The sequence below is a fragment of the Panthera pardus genome, unplaced genomic scaffold (assembly GCF_024362965.1).
Source record: "Panthera pardus isolate Hobbes unplaced genomic scaffold, ASM2436296v1 HiC_scaffold_6, whole genome shotgun sequence".
NCBI lineage: Eukaryota > Metazoa > Chordata > Mammalia > Carnivora > Felidae > Panthera > Panthera pardus.
In genome coordinates this window covers 74,829,631-74,853,023 of record NW_026526991.1, presented here as the reverse complement: position 1 = coordinate 74,853,023, position 23,393 = coordinate 74,829,631, and positions in this window count along the sequence as shown.

Sequence of the window (23,393 nt, the reverse complement as noted above, 5' to 3'; positions counted from 1 at the left end):
TCTAGCCAGGCTTCCCAAAAAGAAAAGGGAGAGGACCCAAATAGGTAAAATCATGAATGAAAATGGAATTATTACAACCAATCCCTCAGAGATACAAGCAATTACTAGGGAATACTATGAAAAATTATATGCCAACAAACTGGACAACCTGGAAGAAATGGACAAATTCCTAAACACCCACACACTTCCAAAACTCAATCAGGAGGAAATAGAAAGTTTGAACAGACCCATAACCAGCGAAGAAATTGAATCGGTTATCAAAAATCTCCCAACAAAGAAGAGTCCAGGACCAGATGGCTTCCCAGGGGAGTTCTACCAGACGTTTAAAGCAGAGATAATACCTATCCTTCTCAAGCTATTCCAAGAAATAGAAAGAGAAGGAAAACTTCCAGACTCATTCTATGAAGCCAGTATTACTTTGATTCCTAAACCAGACAGAGACCCAGTAAAAAAAGAGAACTACAGGCCAATATCCGTGATGAATATGGATGCAAAAATTCTCAACAAGATACTAGCAAATCGAATTCAAGAGCATATAAAAAGAACTATTCACCATGATCAAGTGGGATTCATTCCTGGGATGCAGGGCTGGTTCAACATTCGCAAATCAATCAACATGATACATCACATTAATAAAAGAAAAGATAAGAACCATATGATCCTGTCAATCGATGCAGAAAAGGCCTTTGACAAAATTCAGCAACGTTTCTTAATAAAAACCCTCGAGAAATTCGGGATTGAAGGAACATACTTAAACATCATAAAAGCCATTTATGAAAAGCCCACAGCTAACATCATCCTCAATGGGGAAAAACTGAGAGCTTTTTCCCTGAGATCAGGGACACGACAAGGATGTCCACTCTCACCACTGTTGTTTAACATAGTGTTGGAATTCCTAGCATCAGCAATCAGACAACAAAAGGAAATAAAGGCATCCAAATCGGCAAAGATGAAGTTAAGCTTTCACTTTTTGCAGACGACATGATATTATACATGGAAAATCCGATAGACTCCACCAAAAGACTGCTAGAACTGATACATGAATTCAGCAAAGTTGCAGGATACAAAATCAATGTACAGAAATCAGTTGCATTCTTATACACTAACAATGAAGCAACAGAAAGACAAATAAAGAAACTGATCCCATTCACAATTGCACCAAGAAGCATAAAATACCTAGGAATAAATCTAACCAAAGATGTAAAAGATCTGTATGCTGAAAACTATAGAAAGCTTATCAAGGAAATTGAAGAAGATATAAAGAAATGGAAAAACATTCCATGCTCATGGATTGGAAGAATAAATATTGTCAAAATGTCAATACTACACAAAGCTATCTACACATTCAATGCAATCCCAATCAAAATTGCACCATCATTCTTCTTGAAGCTAGAACAAGCAATGCTAAAATTCATATGGAACCACAAAAGGCCCCGAATAGCCAAAGTAATTTTGAAGAAGACCAAAGCAGGAGGCATCACAATTCCAGACTTTAGCCTCTACTACAAAGCTGTCATCATCAAGACAGCATGGTATTGGCACAAAAACAGACACATAGACCAATGGAATAGAATAGAAACCCCAGAACTAGACCCACAAACGTATGGCCAACTCATCTTTCACAAAGCAGGAAAGAACATCCAGTGGAAAAAAGACAGTCTCTTTAACAAATGGTGCTGGGAGAACTGGACAGCAACATGCAGAAGATTGAAACTAGACCACTTTCTCACACCATTCACAAAAATAAACTCAAAATGGATAAAGGACCTGAATGTGAGACAGGAAACCATCAAAACCCTAGAAGAGAAAGCAGGCAAAGACCTCTCTGACCTCAGTCATAGCAATTTCCTACTTGACACATCCCCAAAGGCAAGGGAATTAAAAGCAAAAATGAACTATTGGGACCTCATGAAGATAAAAAGCTTCTGCACAGCAAATGAAACAACCAACAAAACTAAAAGGCAACCAATGGAATGGGAAAAGATATTTGCAAATGACATATCAGACAAAGGGCTAGTATCCAAAATCTATAAAGAGCTCACCAAACTCCACACCCGAAAAACAAACAACCCAGTGAAGAAATGGACAGAAAACATGAATAGACACTTCTCTTAAGAAGACATCCAGATGGCCAACAGGCACATGAAAAGATGCTCAACGTCACTCATCATCAAGGAAATACAAATCAAAACCACACTCAGATATCACCTCATGCCAGTCAGAGTGGCCAAAATGAACAAATCAGGAGACTATAGATGCTGGAGAGGATGTGGAGAAACGGGAACCCTCTTGCACTGTTGGTGGGAATGCAAATTGGTGAAGCCACTCTGGAAAACAGTGGAGGTTCCTCAAAAAATTAAAAATAGACCTACCCTATGACCCAGCAATAGCACTGCTAGGAATTTACCCAAGGGATACAGGAGTACTGATGCATAGGGGCACTTGTACCCCAATGTTTATAGCAGCACTCTCAACAATAGCCAAATTATGGAAAGAGCCTAAATGTCCATCAACTGATGAATGGATAAAGAAATTGTGGTTTATATACACAATGGAGTACTATGTGGCAATGAGAAAGAATGTAATATGGCCCTTTGTAGCAACATGGATGGAACTGGAGAGTGTGATGCTAAGTGAAATAAGCCATATAGAGAAAGACAGATACCATATGGTTTCACTCTTATGTGGATCCTCAGAAACTTAACAGAAACCCATGGGTGGGGGGGAAGGAAGAAAGAATGGAGGTTAGAGTGGGAGGGAGCCAAAGCATAAGAGAGTCTTAAAAACTAAGAACAAACTGAGGGTTGATGGGGGGTGGGAGGGAGGGGAGGGTGGGTGATGGGTATTGAGGAGGGCACCTTTTGGGATGAGCACTGGGTGTTGTATGGAAACCAATTTGACAATAAATTTCATATATTGAAAAAAAAAAGAAAAAGAAAAAGAAAAAGAAAAAGAAGCTAGGCTTAGAGAATTTGAGTTACTTTCTCGAGTTCACCTAGAACCCAAGTGGCAAAGCAGAAAGCTGGACCCAGGTTCACCTGACCCAAAGACTGTACTTATGGTGAGTTTTTCCCTTCTGAACATCTGCTTTATCCTGAGGTTCCACCTCCCCTTCCAGGTCCCGTAAGCCATGTGCTTGGAGCTTGTTTCCTTCTGTAACTGTGAGCTTGTTACTCATCATGTTTCCTTTTACCCTGCCCACTGTGACTGTGGGTGTGCCACTGGGAGCCAGCTGTTCAAGGTCATTTCATCAGTGTTTAATTGCTTTGCCTGGTGGCACCCAAAGACTTGTGAATTAGTATACTGACAATGCAACTCACAGGTGCCTGGGCAGTTCTTGGGCTGGACTTGCCTGGGATTACTTATGTAGCTGCAGTCACGAGGGGTTTAACTGGGGCTGATTAATCTGGAACCTCATCTCAAATGGTTGCAATATGTGGGATAACTGGGCTTCTCTTTCCAAAGAGACTTTCATCCCAGACTTCTGCACATGATACAAAAGTATTCCAAAGATACAAGAGTAAAATCTGTAAAATCTTACAAGGCCAAGGATCAGAAATCATACAACAGCTTTTCTGTCACATTCTATTCATCCTAGCAATTTAAAGGGCCAGCCCAGAGTCCAGGGATGATGAATTAGTCTCCAACACTTGATGAGAGTCACTGAAAAGGATTTGTAGCTGTTTTTAATCCACTATAGACCATCCTTTGGCATCAATTATTTACATCCCACACACACGCAAATAAAGTTTCCCCCTCCTATGATTCTCAAAAGGTTCAACCCATTATAGCATTTGATTGAATATCCATAATCTCATGATCTTGGTGAGGCTTCTCAAGTGCAGTTCCTTGGGTGCAGTTGCCTTGTTCCAAAGACAAATTATCTACCCATATGCACCAACATACAATGGCTGGATGGGACAGGAGAATTGCAATAATCATTCCCAACCAAAACAAGAAAGAATAGGAGGCACATAACAATCTCTGGTCCATAGCAATTCTGAAATCTACCCAGGGTTCTCTACTATGGACACAGGAAATGTTCCTTGGTTAGGGTCCAGTTCTACTCATTCAGAATTGGTTGTCAATTCATTGTTCTGTGATTCTTGGGTCCCCCCTAGAATGCCTGGTTTCATGCTTTGATAGACTCTTCCTTCTTCATAAAAATGGCCCATGTTTATAGCTCAGTAGTGGCCTACTCCTACTTACTGCCCATAGAAAATGAACATTCAGAAAAATCTTTAAATATTCAACAGTCTCTGACTCTTCCAGTCCAACTTATTTAATGCCCTTAGAACCTTTGTGGGTTTTCTATACATGCGATTGGACTCTACTCTATGTCCCCCAAAGCCATATTCATAGTTATTTTTGAGACACAGCACTCTTTATTGTAGGCTAACATGGTGAGAAAATGTCTCTAAGATCGTTAGAAGCTCTTTCGTCTAGTTGAGAGGATCTATCATGCACAATGTTTAACCTTTCCATGGTCTCAACAAAGGCTTTATAGTTACACACTTGTCAAGGCCACTTCTTTCTTTGGGAATCTGTTGCTGGCTGGAGAGACTGAGGATGAGAAACAGTTTTATATTCCAATCAGCAAATCCAGAGCCCTCTATATTTTTTCTAAATTCTGCTTAAAAACTACTTTGTTCCTTGTTTATTTTATTTCTCTCTTCCTATAATATTATACGCAGTTAAAAGAGGTCAATTAATATTTTTTAAGTTATACCTGGAAATCTCCTTTGCCAGACATACAAGTTTATCAGATACATTTCTTAGCTTCTGAATTATTGTAGGCAAAAATACAAAACATGGATAGCCATCTTTTCAGCTTCCATTAACAGTTTGCTAATAAATGTCTCACCATTTTTCCAGCCTCTGACTGTTATTGGGTCCCAAAATGACAAATGATTGCTGTTTTTGTTACCACTGACACTCCATCTCTAAGGACTGCCACTGTAATAAATAAATTAGTTACCGATTTCTACATTCCAAAGCACCTCAACATTTAGTGTCTTAAAAGTATTATTTCTTGTGATTCTGTGAGTTGACTGGGCAATAATTATGGTCTTACCTCTAAGATAGCCATAAATTGTGATGGGAATACTTTGCGGTCAGGAAGGAACCAGTTTTCATCTTAGATGTGGTTGCATGGTATAAGAGGGCCTCACTCATAAGACTGAGAACTTACCTAAAAATGCCTGGAGTAAGTGAAATGTCTAGGCCTCTCTTTCTATGAAGATTTTTACCACGTGATAGCAAAATTGGTCCAAAAGAGTGAAAGAGGAAGCTGCAAGACTTCTTGAGGCCAGATCCTGGAAGTCACGTGCCATTTTCCTTGTATTTTATTGGTCAAAGGATGACACAGGACCAGCCCAGAATAAAGAGATGAAGAATTAGAGTCCGCCTCTTGCCAAGGGGAGCTGTTAAGTATTTGTGGCCATTTTCAATTCACCTATTAGGAACTCACTTTGGCCCTGCGGAATAGAGTAGCTAAGTGGACTGCGTAAATGTTGAAAGCTATCACATTTTTAGAACCAGAGGCTGATTATACGAGTTATTAAACCAAGGATAGCTTTATTTTCTATATAGGCATAACCATATTGTAATTCACAGTAATTCAAGGCTGTATATTGAAAGGAATTGAATGGTCAGGATTTCTAGATATAGTTAGAAATCCAAAGCAAAATTTGGCACTACAGTTGATTCACAAACAACATGGGTTTAAGTGGATTTTTAAAATAACATAGTATAGTACTTTAAAAGTATTTTCCCTTCCTTATGATTTTCTTAATAACATTTTCTTCTCTCTAGCTCACTTTATTGTAAGAATATAGTATGTGACACATATAACATACAAAATATACATTTATCAACTTCTTTTGTTACTGGTAAGGCTTCCAGTAATCAATAGGCTATTAGTAAAGTTTGGGGAGGAATGAAAAGTTCCACACAGATTTTCCACTGTATGGTGAAGTTAGCACCCTTAACCCCATATTGTTCAGGGTCAACTATATATTCTTTTGTATTATATTGAAAATGTGGCCTAAATTAATAGGAAATAATCAATATTACTTTGGATTATTATGTTTTTGATGATAAAAATGCTCAAAAATAACATTACTGATTAATAGGAAAAGCAGATAACAGCTTGAACATGTACCACATATCATTTCAATCAACTTCAATCTTGAAAGGGAACACTGACTTTTAAAACTGTGAATAGCCATTCTTATAATTCAATTCTCTTGAATATGCAATTTAACAGGAGGATAAGTGAAAAATTTTTCCTACCCTACACACAGATTTAAGTGAAACTATATATTTCTAATCTTCGAGCTTGCTAATTTTAAATCTTCCATAACTTCTCCAGACATGTGTTGTTTCTAAAGACAAAATTAAGAGTATATTAATGTGACTAGTACAATACTGTTCTTGCCTTCTTTCTTATTACTCTGAATTGAAGAACTATATCATTTTATAAATTCAATGTCATAGTTGAAGTCAACAGCCAAATTTGAGGAAGAATTGATATTTTTCAATAACTTTTAAAATTTGAGTACAGTTGACACATAATGTTACATTATTTTCAGGTGTACAACATAGTGATTCAATTTCTCTATATGGTGTCCTGTGCTCACCACAAGCACAGCTACCATCTGTCACCACACAACACTACTGCAATAGCATTAACTATACTCCTATGCTGTGTCTTTTATTCTTCATGACTTATTTATTCCATAACTGGAAGCCTATATCTCCCACTGCCTTCCCCATTTTGCCTGTCTTTCTCCCTTCCCTTTCTCTGGCAACCATATTCTCTGTATTTATATGTCTCGTAGGAAGAATCAATATTGAAAAGTACTTCAATTTATTATTAGGATCATTTATTATTAGGATCATAAACCTAAAACAGGTTAGATAAGGAGTATATTAATTTTTTAAATTATCTAATTCCAATGTTTCCAAGAAGCGAAATGGGAAATTATAGTTACCTCCAGAACAAGATATATTACATGGTACTTAATCAAAGGATGCTGTGACATTTAAAACCTTCCATTAATAAACATTGTATTTATGAAAAATGCAGACCATCCATTATGGCAACCTTCAATCATAGCTGATTCTTAATATGAAATCTATATCAATCACAATTGGGGAGATGTCATTTGCAAACAGGGATACAGTGTCACATTTCTATAATATTAACCTGTAAGATAAACCACTTTATTAACCTTAATGAAGCATACTTATTTTTATAAATAAGTAGAATTCTTCAGGTAAACGGAATGTTTACAAACAGGTTGATAAATAACTTACTTCAACAAGGAAAAGAAAATTAAGATAAGAAATGTCTTACTAAAAGCAGAAACATTGAGAAGGAGGTGTTAAACATTGGAATAGTGATAAGGAAAACCAACTATTTCCTTCCCGATACATCTCTAAGAATAGAAAGAACTGCAACAACAACAATAAAAAAGTTGATCTAATTGATATTGATACAATCTGCCCTGTAGTAGAATGAAATAATGAACTCCAAGTTTTCCTCTAGTCATGTTTAGTCACGATGGTCTGTCAATGACTTCTAAAAAGTAGGCTTGGAAGAAATCAGTGGGTACCCATGCACCCAAAGCTTTGGGGCACAGATGCTCTCCTCCAAGTTCTGTCCTTTCTCACCCTACACAAATGTGTTTGAAACTACCACACACATCCTGGCTATTCGAATCCCCAATTCAACACCATCAACAGCACCATCACCACTATCACCCACTCCAACCAAGCCTTCCAATGTCAGATTCAGGGAGAGGGGGCCATTTCCTAAAGTAAATTCTTGGTTAGGTCCACTAATTTTGGTCTGCTGTGGGAAAGCACCACTTACATTGTTTGGCTGTGGAACATTCTTTCTTGATTTACAAAGAGCCCATTAATATTTGAGGAGCTGTCTAAATTCAGCAAGCGAAATGATCTGATGGTCCAACTGAGACATAATAAGATCTCCCAGGTTCACAGTGAAGTGCAGGGCTAGGCACACATTACAAACAAACCAAAGGCAGCCCAGACAGTGAAGGCACTGACATTTGGAGTTTTTGTGAGTTGCCTAGAGTGCTTCTATATAATCTCTGTTCCCAGCCAGAATTTAATTTAGTTATAATTTAATTTATCCGATTTTTATTTATTTTATTCAATTTTATGGTTCACTGCTCTTACTCATCCTTAGCTCTTTTTATTTAATTTCAAGTTTCAATCTGTATTCAAAACATTTCCCATGATGATCTCTGCTAAAATCTGTAAAAACTCAAACCAAGAGCACTTTTTGAATAACAGCAAATAGCATATAAGTTAGCCCAATCAAGTTCTATTTTTAAACCCATAAAATAGGCTGATTCTTCAATGCAGAGCACTTTCAAGGTCCAAAAGCAATAAAAACAAAATGTAATGATATTTTTTCCTTCCCTTCTTTCAATTTGGAATTCATTATATTTCTGAGACTACCCTGTCCCACCCTGCCATCAATCAGCTCCTTTCAGCCCAGACCTTAGCCTCCTGCTTCTAGCTAGTGTCTTCAGAGTCATTTTGTCTTTGTCCTTAAAGAGAATGGTCCCCTACATCTCTAATTGTAAGAATCATCATTAAATTTTACATTACGTCCTGGTAAGAAATGTAACTTGAAAACACATTTTGACACAGTTTTCAAGCCTTGGTCTTGCACTGTAAAGAGGAAATAGCTCAGATTCCAAGTAGAAATTGAGGCAAAGTCAACTTTCTACTACTCTGCTGAGCTCCAACTGACTAAATGTTATAATTTTACACATTCCATACGTTTCTCAGAGAAGTGTCTTCAAAATTAAGATCCAGTCTCTAAAAATTAGCACATGGATAAATGTTTTTTAACATGAGATTCGACCCATTAAATCTGGCTTTTCTCTTCAGAATCTTCATTAAAGGAAAATGACTATTTATCCCTTTTCTCTTATAAGAATTTAAGCATATTATCTTTAATTGAGTTAATTTTGCACTTATCCATTAAAGTACTCTGATGACTCTAAAGTACAATTCCTGATGTTATGAAATAGGTGCTATTCAGGGCAACTTTTTATCCTAAGTTTCTATATCATTTTACTAAAAATTAAGTGCTGCGTCATGCTTCACAAAAGATATGCAATAAAAGGAAGAAAAGGCTGCTTTCTAAAAGATGTACATGATAGCACAAAAGACAAGAGCTTTACCTTAGCCCAACATGTTTGCAGTGAATCATCCCAGCACACAAAAGAATGTATTATTTCTGGTTATTTGGCAGGATCTGCACAACTGATTGAGAAACAAGAAAGAAAGGTGTAAGCTCTTTCACAGGGGAGTTGTGACAGTGATTTAGAAGTAAAAAAATGATTAGCAAGCAACAAGCCATGTATGTCAGGCTCTTTGATTCCCCATGAAGGCTCAGAGTTCTCAGCATATAGCAAATAAAAGTAGAATGTCATCTCTGAGGTGATTGTACCAGACAAACCCAGGAGGCTGGATCAGAAATTTCAGATGGTACAAGTGCTTATTAAGAGTTCTAGGTAATTGGGGCACCTTAGTGGCTCAGCCAGTTAACCATCCAACTTCAGCTTAGGTCATGATCTCACAGTTCGTGACTTTGAGCCCTGCATCGGGCTCTGTGCTGACAGCTCAGCCTGAAGCCTGCTTTGGATTCTGTGTCTCCCTCTCTCTCTGCCGCTTCCCTGCTCACACTCTGTCTCTCACTCTCCCCAAAATAAATAAACATTAAAAAACATTTTTTAAATTAAAAAAAAAAAAAAAGAGTTCTAGGAAATATATACCTCCATCCTAGAGCCGTCTTTTGAGGCAGATCTTTTATTGTGTAAGCCTATGGGCCATCAGCTGGGTAGAAGCACCAGCAAACATCAGAACACCAGAAACAGCCTCTGGCTTTACAGATTTCTTGAGAAGCTCCTGACTGAGGGTAGCAATCAATGCGTTTCTGAGTGGGAAATCTTGTGGCACATGCAGCATCATGCTTGGAGTTCTACATGCAACATGGAGCAGTGGTGTTCTCAAAGGCACATCACTGACATCCACAGTTCATACAGGCAGCTTCATTTGCTCCTGACTCTGGATGAGTCCAATTCATTCAGAAGCAGCTACTATAGAACAAGAATGGACCTTCTCAAAACACCAGGGACGCCTGGGGTTTTTGATGGAGACCACAGCAATTCTTGACCAGACAAAGGGCTTTGGAAGCTCCGGAATCAGAGTGACATTCCTTATGGACCTGGGGGGCTAGAGATGTTGAGCATGAACTTGAGCTAGGCTGGACTAAAACTGAACCAAGAAGGAAAACAAGGCAAAGGTAAATGAAAAGATTTCCACAAAACATAATTATTATTAAGACACTCTGGTAGAACTTAAAAAAAAAAAAATCTCTCAAAATGCTAAGATGATGAGTGGAACAGTTGGTGGATATTAAACAGTAGTATAAATTTGTCAGCCTAGGTAAAATGAAGCAAAGCAAAAACCTATCCCTTAAAAATGCAGCACTAACATTTTACTTTATCGCTCCTGATATTCTCAGCATACATGTCCTTTATTGTCCCCACAATTTTGTCTACTCACTATTAGTAGTAGTAGTAGTAAGTGTCTACTCATTATTATTTTCTAAATGTTACCAAATGGATTTCACAAAAGCCCATATAATTGTTTCTTTTCTGTTTGGTATACCTTCCTTTATTTATAATAATAATAGTGCAGAAAAGTCTATACATGCTTTCTCTAAACTAGGAGGTATCGAATCACCAAAATGCCATAATATTGGTGTACTTTTTCATCCTTTTTCTTTCGTGGCTTCTTATTTATAAAAATCCTAGGTTTGTGTTGCAGATGGTGATGCTTTCCTCACCTTTGGTATTTGTGGGTACTAACGTTTGTTGTACTAATACAATCAGTTTCACGGATTACTAATCTTTGTCTCCCATAAACTGGATAAAACATCTGAATAACATTTCACCTCTTCAACTCCAAAATCAAATTGAACATAATCACGGTTTAATCGATTTTTTAATGACAGTCACGAGCAACATTCTGATTTCTTTTTTATTTTATCATAAATAATTTCTAAACTATGTTTTGCAGTAAGACCCATGGAACATCTGCTGCAGAACTGCCTATCAATTGGTAAACATGCTTTTGGGAAATAAGCACTCTCATCTGTACATGGCCAGTGGAGATGTAAAATGGCACAATCCCTATTGCAAGGAATTTGACAATATTGACCAAATTGCATACACTTTCGCTCTTTAACCAGAAATACTATTTCCAGGAATTTACTCCAAAGATACAAAAGATCTTGAGTGAAGCATTATTTGTAATGGCAAATGATATACAAAATGTCCTTCAATAGAGTACTGATTGAATAAAGTACGGGCTGGGAAGTCATATGAAAAGATGAAGAAACCTCTATATACTATGTGGAGTTATCTCCAGGACATATTAGGTAGGATAAAACAAGATACAGTGTTTCTAAATGCTACCTTTTCTGTAAGAAAGGGAGGGAGGAGATAATATCAGTATATATTTTTATTTCTTTATAATTTCAAATAGAAACAATGGAAGGATAAATCAAAAATTAACAAAAATAGTTACATATTGAGGAAAGGAGGGAGCAGGATGAAGAAGACAGGGATCAGTCTTGAGCTGTATCCTCTTATATACTTTTTTACTTTGAAATCATACTAATGTCTGAAAAAAATAATTTTAAAAGAAATATTTTAAAAGTTGCTGTAAGCTGAATACATCCTGAAACAGATGCACTTGTTTCTCATGTTAGCAGCATGTCCACACACAAAAAAGGAATGAACAATGACTTTAAAGCATGTGAATTTGAAACGATTATGACTATATTATAACATAAAGCAAGTCATTATGTTTGTTTTTAAGAAATAATATTTCTGCATGAGAGAAAAAATGTAACCACAAAAATTTTAAAATAATTTCTTTTTTTTTTTTTTAATTTTTTTTTTCAACTTTTTAAATTTATTTTTGGGACAAAGAGAGACAGAGCATGAACGGGGGAGGGGCAGAGAGAGAGGGAGACACAGAATCGGAAACAGGCTCCAGGCTCTGAGCCATCAGCCCAGAGCCTGACGCGGGGCTCGAACTCACGGACCGCGAGATCGTGACCTGGCTGAAGTCGGACGCTTAACCGACTGCGCCACCCAGGCGCCCCTTAAAATAATTTCAAACCCCGTAATCTTAATTTGATTTGACAATATTAGCATGAAATAAAGATTAATCATACCCTTTTATAAACATGCATATTTTCTAACTCTACTGAAAAAAAAAAATAGAAGTAATGACAATACACTGCCAACAGCAATGAGCTCCTCTAGCATCAACAATGTGGATTCTAAGTGCCATTCCTCATGAGAAGGAAAGGAATCCTTGGAGAAAATTCCATGGACTGATTTTCAAAGTAGGGTAAGAAAAGTTTAAGAGGAGTGTAGGACATTTTTCCATTCAAGAAATGAAGAAAAGTATCACATCTTACTGGCACCAACATGAAGTGATTCTCAGTGGCATTCAATGGAACAATTTGAATATCCAAAAATAAGTGTCTGACTTTAATGGATGGACAAACAGATAAATAGTGTGTAGGTGCATGGTTGCCAAAGGAAAAACTGAATATTGATTTCACTGAAAACTGATAACTGAAGAAAAAGAATCACACATTATCTTCTTTTTCTTACATAAACTCTATTGTAAGATAATCAAGTAGCTGATGATGAAAAGTTGTTTTTTAATAATTAAATCCCAGCTACTAAATGCGTAAGAAGTTATAGAATTAAACTCCATTTTGCAGCTTTTACTGAAATAATCTATACAAATAATGGGTATCAGTGGACAACGAAACTATAAGGCAAAAGTTGATGCAGACATTTATAATGAAGCACCAGCCTGCCACCACTATCCCACTGATAAATCTTAACACACTGAAAGTGCAGAAACAGGAGATACTCTGTGCCTCTTCATGTGATGGAAGAAGAAATTCACAATGTGACCTGTGAAGTATTCCTGCAAAAATTGAACATGAACCTGTTCAAGTCTCTAGAAAAAAATGCCAGGTACAGGAAAAGGAATTTTGGGGATACAAGAACATTTAAATGACACCACCATGAAGAAGTAATCAGTCAAATCTGGAATAGGGGACTTTCTTCAAAACAATCCAACTCATCCAACAGTGGTATGAAAGGAAGGTGGTAGTAGGGAAGACTGAAGAGACTTAAGAGCCTGAACAACTAAATGTAATGAGGAGATCTATGAACTTAAAGGGAAAATACATGCATTTTCACTGATTCTAACTAAAATTTAGCGTTTCCTTCAATTATTAAAGTAGGCAACAAACCATACCAGTATTCACAATACACATCACTTTATCACAACTAGAAATCAGCTGTTTCAGATGTATTTGTATAATATTATAGTCCTTGTATTTATGTCATAATATTGTTAACGCTTACCATAACTTTGAAATTATGATAGTTACAAGACCTGATGCTAGATCTTGTTATTTAATGCATTAATAAAGGAGCACATATATTGGTATATCACAGATTTGTGTTTTTTTAACATTTTGATAAGAATTTTTCAATATAATTAGTTTCCATGGCAATTCTATGTATTTATGCAATTAAAACTCTTCTAAGAAAAGTTTGCCACACTTCATCAGACTGCACATAGCTACACACAGGCAAATGCACCCACCCCACCCCCCCAACAGGTTCAGAACTCCTCCAAAACTATGTGTACCCACCAACCACCAGGAAAAACATGACATATTCCCAGGAGTATGTAAATTGGGGTGAGAAGACCACTTCTCCATATTACATGACTCAACTGGGAATGCTTATCCATATAATCTTCCGTCATACCAAATGCCAATTCCAATAGAAAACTCCACTCTCTCACTTTTATATCTCAAAATTCAAGCCAAGCAATTATCATTAAATGAACAATGTCACATATACACAACTAGGTACATCATAACTTGCCCCCCTTTCGTGTGTCAGTTCAGTCTATACTCAGGTTATTATTTCATCTATCCTTCTGTCCCTGAGCTTCCCAGTCAATTTCTCCTGCTCATCGTTAAAAGTCTCATCACTGCCACATTGCCCTTTCTCAGTTCTGTTTCCTTATTCTGCACCAACTGTAGTAGGGATTTGCTCCTAGGGTCAACAATGGCCCTGGCATTTATGAGCTGTATGACTTTAGATAAGTCACTCAAACTTTCTAAGCTTTAGTTCTATGATATTTAAAATAGCCATGAGAAAGCTCAGCTCATGCATTTGTTACAATTACTGACCAAGTTAATGTAGAGTATACTAATATACAATATGTAGATATCCTGGTTAACAGCTTGGACCCTAGAGCCATAGTATCTAGGCTCAAATCTCAGCTCTAATAATCACTAGCTATGTCCTGGGACAAAGTACTTCACCTAGCTTTCTTGCAGTTTTTCATCTGCAAAACAGGAGTTGAAATGACACCTGCCTCATGGGGTTTTGAGAGGTCAACTCAGCTACTCATGTAAAGACTTTTGATCAGCCGTGAGCACATCTCTCTTGGTATGTTAAGTTGCTGTTTTACATATATACAGTGGTTAGCACTGGCATGCACTAAAAATGCTTAATTTTCATTAGTCATAAACAGGAAATCCTTAAATTTTGTTTTTGGAAATTCATCAAGGACAAGAGATATTAAACACTAAAACTTAGATAGGTTATTTACCAGATTTTCAAAATCAACTTCTGATTAACAATTTGTTAAAGGGAGAACTATCAAAAGGTAAGTCACTTACCTTCCAGAACCATGAAACAAAAATGGAAGAGTCTTATGGCCTGTGTGGTCCCAGAAAAGTGACATTTGTTCATGGTTATGTGATTTATTTATACAGAACTATTTGTATAAATTGTTTTGGACTCAATTTCTTTCAACAGGGCAATAAAACCAATAACCACCCCTTGAAAGTCTCCCAACAAAATTACCAGTGGCTGGCATTATCATGTAATGGAAAGGCATGTGATTAGCATACAGATGGCCTGGAGTTTAATCTGGCTCTTCATTGGCTATGGTAGCCTAGATATATAGTTTAATGTCTAGGAGTCTTCATCTGTAAAATGGTTATAATACATTCCCTGTCTGTTTCATGGGGTTGGAAAAAAGATCACAGTTGGAACATCACCATGAGGTAGCAAACATTGGTGAGAAATCAGGTACTTTCCCATCTGCCATGACCAACTGAAGGAATCAAGAACGAGGTGAGAGAAGCCACAGATGGATTATCATTTTTTTTCTTTCAAAACTTTGAAACTTCCATGGGTATTTTAAACTATTTCTAGATGGCCAAAAATTTCAACCACTGAAATTTGAGGGTCCTCACAGTAGGATTGAAAGAAAAAGTTTATTTAGTAGACAATTCAAGTTATCCAAAGTCATCAATATTTGGTGATGGATAATCATCCTACATATAACCAATAGAGCAACTCTATATGTGCTGAAATTTAGGAAGGTATCTTCTAGTGTTTTTCCCAAATCACTGCATAAGAATTTTTCTCCCAACCAGAAAGTCTTAGACTTTGGGTTATAAGAGCTAGGAGTTGTATTTTTACTGGATGTATTTTTAAATTAAGAAAGTGGAATATATATATATATATATATATATATATATATATATATATATATATATATATATCAGAAAGAAAGAATACTGGGAGAAGTCTAAGGGCCTTTCACTAATCCATTTACACTAATTGATAGGATTAGTTCATTATCAGCAGGGGAAGCCTGGAATCTAGTAAGGAGGGAGGAGAAAGGGGGCAGTTGACATCAAATAGTCAAAAGCACAGAAGAGGAAAAAGCAAAGACAGATTTGTTGTCTCACATTAACAAGAGAATATCTTAATCACCTCAAGTGAGAAACTGAATCTGTTGGCAAATATAGTGATACTTCCACTGGTAGCTTCCTGGGAACTCAGTTCCTTGTCATAAATCCTGCCTGGGCACAGTGGAGTTCAAAATAGAGTAGAGGAGTTCAGAATCTCAGCACCAAATGGCAGGGCCCAGATCTGAACCAAAGCTGAGCCACATTTTATGATTTGAACAGAGCTGCTGAAGTGTGGGTAGGAAGATTTTACTGGATTATAGTACTGTCTTTCCTTTTCTAATTCAAGCTGGCAAGAAAAAGCCTGAAAATTATAGGGAAAATCTGTGATAAGATGGCTAACAGGACTGATAGGGAAATTCCAGTCCCTGCCTGAAGACTCCCCTTCCGAGTTCTTCTTCCCATCCTGCTTGTGCTTGCCCAAATTACTACTAATGAGGAATGCAGAAGTAACAGACTATAGATTGTCTCCTCTGTTGATGCTCTGGGCTCAGACTTCTGGAGAATGATCTCCTCTGAGCCCACCAGTGTAAAATAAACCTCCTACCTTCCAAGATCTCTGAGAGCCACTCGGTTCTTCTGCCGTGTGATCCAGACGAGGTTCCGTAACAAAACGCTGAATCCTTGGTTACACAGACAGGAACATATGACCAAACATGAAGACATCCAAGACAGCTTCTCTAAGGGAATTATAGGTCTCATAGGATAGAGACATTAAAAAAATCCAATAAATGTAACATCCACATTTACCATACAGGTGGATGCTTCTGTTGGTAAACCAATCATACTTATTTTTTTCATCTGAGATAGACCCAACCAGGGCCCTTGAGAACAGTGACCCACATGTTTTTCATATACTTTTACTCCAAGCACTACTTTTCTTATGGATAATGTAATATGTCTGTGTACATAATACGAATGAAGTAAAGGAGCTTCAATGTCAGCCACTTTTCATTACATTAACTGGGAGATGCAATTAAGTAGGATTAATGCATTAATTAAGAAACTATTAATATGAAAAAATTTTCTCCATATTAAAAAATCTGTCAAGCTCTTATATATCTGTAGCATGCATATTTTTAAATCAAAAAGTAGGACATACATAAAACAAATTTGTCTCTATAGGGAAAATAAGATAGAATACTTAAAATCCAGACACAGTGGGAAAAATCTTAGACCCAAGACAATCTTAGACTTGATTTATTCTCAGTGTGACAAAGTAGAAAATGGTCAGGAACATTTAACCACACACTTATTCACAGCACATATTTTATTAAAATTTTAAGAATGTGCTAAGGTCAAATTCAGTGTGTTTTCAAAAAAGATTTTTTGAAATCTGCATTATTCACTGAAATTCAGGAATATGTCCAGAGCGCTATTTGCATATACGGTAATATAAATGTATATATATATATTTTTTTAACTAAGTTTTTAAAAACAAAATAACGGGTGACTTGTAATAAGAATCTTTGTTCAAATTTTCTGTAATAAATTTAAAATTCCCATAACTAGTTAGCTCATATAATATTTTTCTTTGGGTAGCAAAAAACTATAGGTACACAGGTTCCGGAAGATGGCGGCGAAGGAGGACGCGGGGCTCACAACGCATCCTGCCGATCACTTAGATTCCACCTACACCTGCCTAAAGAACCCAGAAAACCGCCAGAGGATTAGCAGAAGGGAGTCTCCGGAGTCAAGAGCAGACCAGAGGCCCACGGAAGAGGGTAGGAAGGGCGGCGAGGCGGTGCGCGCTCCACGGACTGGCGGGAGGGAGCCGGGGCGGAGGGGCGGCTCGCCGGCCAAGCAGAGCCCCCGAGTCTGGCTGGCAAAAGCGGAGGGGCCGGACAGACTGTGTTCCGACAGCAAGCGCGACTTAGCGTCTGGGAGGTCATAAGTTAACAGCTCTGCTCGGAAAGCGGGAAGGCTGGAGGACAAAGGGAGGGAGAGCTGCTGAGCCCCCGGACGGCAGAGCTCAGCTTGGCGGGGAACAAAGGCGCCAGCGCCATCTCCCCCGCCCATCCCCCAGCCAAAATCCCAAAGGGAACCAGTTCCTGCCAGAGAACTTGCTCGCTCCGCGCAAACACCCAACTCTGTGCTTCTGCGGAGCCAAACCTCTGGCAGCGGATCTGACTCCCTCCCGCTGCCACAGGGCTCCTCCTGAAGTGGATCACCTAAGGAGAAGCGAGCTAAGCCTGCCCCTCCAGCCCCCGTGCACCTTGCCTACCCACCCCAGCTAATGCGCCAGCAACACAAGCCTGGCAGTGTGCAAGTAGCCCAGACGGGACACGCCACCCCACAGTGAATCCCGCCCCTAGGAGAGGGGAAGAGAAGGCACACACCAGTCTGACTGTGGCCCCAGCAGTGGGCTGGGGGCAGACATCGGGTTGGACTGCGGCCCCGCCCACTAACTCCAGTTATACACCACAGCACAGGGGAAGTGCCCTGCAGGTCCTCACCACGCAAGGGACTCTCCAAAATGACCAAACGGAAGAATTCCCCTCAGAAGATTCTCCAGGAAATAACAACAGCTAATGAACTGATCAAAAAGGATTTAAATAATATAACAGAAAGTGAATTTAGAATAATAGTCATAAAATTAATCGCTGGGCTTGAAAACAGTATACAGGACAGCAGAGAATCTCTTGCCACAAAGATCGAGGGACTAAGGAACAGTCACGAGGAGTTGAAAAACGCTTTAAACGAAATGCAAAACAAAATGGAATCCACGATGGCTCGGCTTGAAGAGGCAGAGGAGAGAATAGGTGAACTAGAAGATAAAGTTATGGAGAAAGAGGAAGCTGAAAGAAAGAGAGATAAAAAAATCCAGGAGTATGAGGGGAAAATTAGAGAACTAAGTGATACACTAAAAAAAAATAATATATGCATAATTGGTATCCCAGAGGAGGAAGAGAGAGGGAAAGGTGCTGAAGGGGTACTTGAACAAATTATAGCTGAGAACTTCCCTGAACTGGGGAAGGAAAAAGGCATTGAAATCCAAGAGGCACAGAGAACTCCCTTCAGACGTAACTTGAATCGATCTTCTGCACGACATATCATAGTGAAACTGGCAAAATACAAGGATAAAGAGAAAATTCTGAAAGCAGCAAGGGATAAACGTGCCCTCACATATAAAGGGAGACCTATTAGACTCGTGACTGATCTCTCCTTTGAAACTTGGCAGGCCAGAAAGGCTTGGCACGATATCTACAGTGTGCTAAACAGAAAAAATATGCAGCCGAGAATCCTTTATCCAGCAAGTCTGTCATTTAGAATAGAAGGAGAGATAAAGGTCTTCCCAAACAAACAAAAACTGAAGGAATTTGTCACCACGAAACCAGCCCTACAAGAGATCCTAAGGGGGATCCTGTGAGACAAAGTACCAGAGACATCACTACAAGCATAAAACATACAGACATCACAATGACTCTAAACCCATATCTTTCTATAATAACACTGAATGTAAATGGATTAAATGCGCCAACTAAAAGACATAGGGTATCAGATGGATAAAAAAACAAGACCCATCTATTTGCTGTCTACAAGAGACTCATTTTAGATCTGAGGACACCTTTAGATTGAGAGTGAGGGGATGGAGAACTATTTATCATGCTCCTGGAAGCCAAAAGAAAGCTGGAGTAGCCATACTTATATCAGACAAACTAGACTTTAAATTAAAGGCTGTAACAAGAGATGAAGAAGGGCATTATATAATAATCACAGGGTCTATCCACCAGGAAGAGCTAACTATTATAAATGTCTATGCGCCAAATACCCGAGCCCCCAGATATATAAAACAATTACTCATAAACATAAGCAACCTTATTGATAAGAATGTGGTCATTGCAGGGGACTTTAACACCCCACTTACAGAAATGGATAGATCATCTAGACACACAGTCAATAAAGAAACAAGGGCCCTGAATGATACATTGGATCAGATGGACTTGACAGATATATTTAGAACTCTGCATCCCAAAGCAACAGAATATACTTTCTTCTCGAGTGCACATGGAACATTCTCCAAGATAGATCATATACTGGGTCACAAAACAGCCCTTCATAAGTTTACAAGAATTGAAATTATACCATGCATACTTTCAGACCACAATGCTATGAAGCTTGAAATCAACCACAGGAAAAAGTCTGGAAAACCTCCAAAAGCATGGAGGTTAAAGAACACCCTACTAACGAATGAGTGGGTCAACCAGGCAATTAGAGAAGAAATTAAAACATATATGGAAACAAACGAAAATGAAAATACAACAATCCAAACGCTTTGGGATGCAGCGAAGGCAGTCCTGAGAGGAAAATACATTGCAATCCAGGCCTATCTCAAGAAACAAGAAAAATCCCAAATACAAAATCTAACAGCACACCTAAAGGAAATAGAAGCAGAACAGCAAAGGCAGCCTAAACCCAGCAGAAGAAGAGAAATGATAAAGATCAGAGCAGAAATAAACAATATAGAATCTAAAAAAACTGTAGAGCAGATCAATGAAACCAAGAGTTGGTTTTTTGAAAAAATAAACAAAATTGACAAACCTCTAGCCAGGCTCCTCAAAAAGAAAAGGGAGATGACCCAAATAGATAAAATCATGAATGAAAATGGAATGATTACAACCAATCCCTCAGAGATACAAACAATTATCAGGGAATACTATGAAAAATTATATGCCAGCAAATTGGACAACCTGGAAGAAATGGACAAATTTCTAAACACCCACACTCTTCCAAAACTCGATCAGGAGGAAATAGAAAGCTTGAACAGACCCATAACCAGCGAAGAAATTGAATCGGTTATCAAAAATCTCCCAACAAATAAGAGTCCAGGACCAGATGGCTTCCCAGGGGAGTTCTACCAGACATTTAAAGCAGAGATAATACCTATCCTTCTCAAGCTATTCCAAGAAATAGAAAGGGAAGGAAAACTTCCAGACTCATTCTATGAAGCCAGTATTACTTTGATTCCTAAACCAGACAGAGACCCAGTAAAAAAAGAGAACTACAGGCCAATATCCCTGATGAATATGGATGCAAAAATTCTTAATAAGATACTAGCCAATCGAATTCAACAGCATATAAAAAGAATTATTCACCATGATCAAGTGGGATTCATTCCTGGGATGCAGGGCTGGTTCAACATTCGCAAATCGATCAACGTGATACATCACATTAACAAAAAAAAAGAGAAGAACCATATGATCCTGTCAATCGATGCAGAAAAGGCCTTTGACAAAATCCAGCACCCTTTCTTAATAAAAACCCTTGAGAAAGTCGGGATAGAAGGAACATACTTAAACATCATAAAGGCCATTTATGAAAAGCCCACAGCTAACATCATCCTCAACGGGGAAAAACTGAGAGCTTTTTCCCTGAGATCAGGAACACGACAGGGATGCCCACTGTCACCGCTGCTGTTTAATATAGTGCTGGAAGTTCTAGCATCAGCAATCAGACAACAAAAGGAAATCAAAGGCATCAAAATTGGCAAAGATGAAATCAAGCTTTCGCTTTTTGCAGATGACATGATATTATACATGGAAAATCCGATAGACTCCACCAAAAGTCTGCTAGAACTGATACATGAATTCAGCAAAGTTGCAGGATACAAAATCAATGTGCAGAAATCAGTTGCATTCTTATACACTAACAATGAAGCAACAGAAAGACAAATGAAGAAACTGATCCCATTCACAATTGCACCAAGAAGCATAAAATACCTAGGAATAAATCTAACCAAAGATGTAAAAGATCTGTATGCTGAAAACTATAGAAAGCTTATCAAGGAAATTGAAGAAGATATAAAGAAATGGAAAGACATTCCCTGCTCATGGATTGGAAGAATAAATATTGTCAAAATGTCAATACTACCCAAAGCTATCTACACATTCAATGCAATCCCAATCAAAATTGCACCAGCATTCTTCTCGAAACTAGAACAAGCAATCCTAAAATTCATATGGAATCACAAAAGGCCCCGAACAGCCAAAGTAATTTTGAAGAAGAAGACCAAAGCAAGAGGCATCACAATCCCAGACTTTAGCCTCTACTACAAAGCTGTCATCATCAAGTCAGCATGGTATTGGCATAAAAACAGACACATAGACCAATGGAATAGAATAGAAACCCCAGAACTAGACCCACAAACGTATGGCCAACTCATCTTTGACAAAGCAGGAAAGAACATCCAAATGGAAAAAAGACAGTCTCTTTAACAAATGGTGCTGGGAGAACTGGACAGCAACATGCAGAAGGTTGAAACTAGACCACTTTCTCACACCATTCACAAAAATAAACTCAAAATGGATAAAGGACCTGAATGTGAGACAGGAAACCATCAAAACCTTAGAGGAGAAAGCAGGAAAAGACCTCTCTGACCTCAGCCGTAGCAATCTCTTACTCGGCACATCCCCAAAGGCAAGGGAATTAAAAGCAAAAGTGAATTACTGGGACCTTATGAAGATAAAAAGCTTCTGCACAGCAAAGGAAACAACCAACAAAACTAAAAGGCAACCAACGGAATGGGAAAAGATATTTGCAAATGACACATCGGACAAAGGGCTAGTATCCAAAATCTATAAAGAGCTCATCAAACTCCACACCCGAAAAACAAATAACCCAGTGAAGAAATGGGCAGAAAACATGAATAGACACTTCTCTAAAGAAGACATCCGGATGGCCAACAGGCACATGAAAAGATGTTCAACGTCGCTCCTTATCAGGGAAATACAAATCAAAACCACACTCAGATACCACCTCACGCCAGTCAGAGTGGCCAAAATGAACAAATCAGGAGACTATAGATGCTGGAGAGGATGTGGAGAAACAGGAACCCTCTTGCACTGTTGGTGGGAATGCAAATTGGTGCAGCCGCTCTGGAAAGCAGTGTGGAGGTTCCTCAGAAAATTAAAAATAGACCTACCCTATGACCCAGCAATAGCACTGCTAGGAATTTACCCAAGGGATACAGGAGTACTGATGCATAGGGGCACCTGTACCCCAATGTTTATAGCGGCACTCTCAACAATAGCCAAATTATGGAAAGAGCCTAAATGTCCATCAACTGATGAATGGATAAAGAAATTGTGGTTTATATACACAATGGAATACTACGTGGCAATGAGAAAAAATGAAATATGGCCTTTTGTAGCAACATGGATGGAACTGGAGAGTGTGATGCTAAGTGAAATAAGCCATACAGAGAAAGACAGATACCATATGGTTTCACTCTTATGTGGATCCTGAGAAACATAACAGAAACCCATGGGGGAGGGGAAAGAAAAAAAAAAAAAAAAAAAAAAAAAAGAGGTTAGAGTGGGAGAGAGCCAAAGCATAAGAGACTGTTAAAAACTGAGAACAAATTGAGGGTTGATGGGGGGTGGGAGGGAGGGCAGGGTGGGTGATGGGTATTGAGGAGGGCACCTTTTGGGATGAGCACTGGGTGTTGTATGGAAACCAA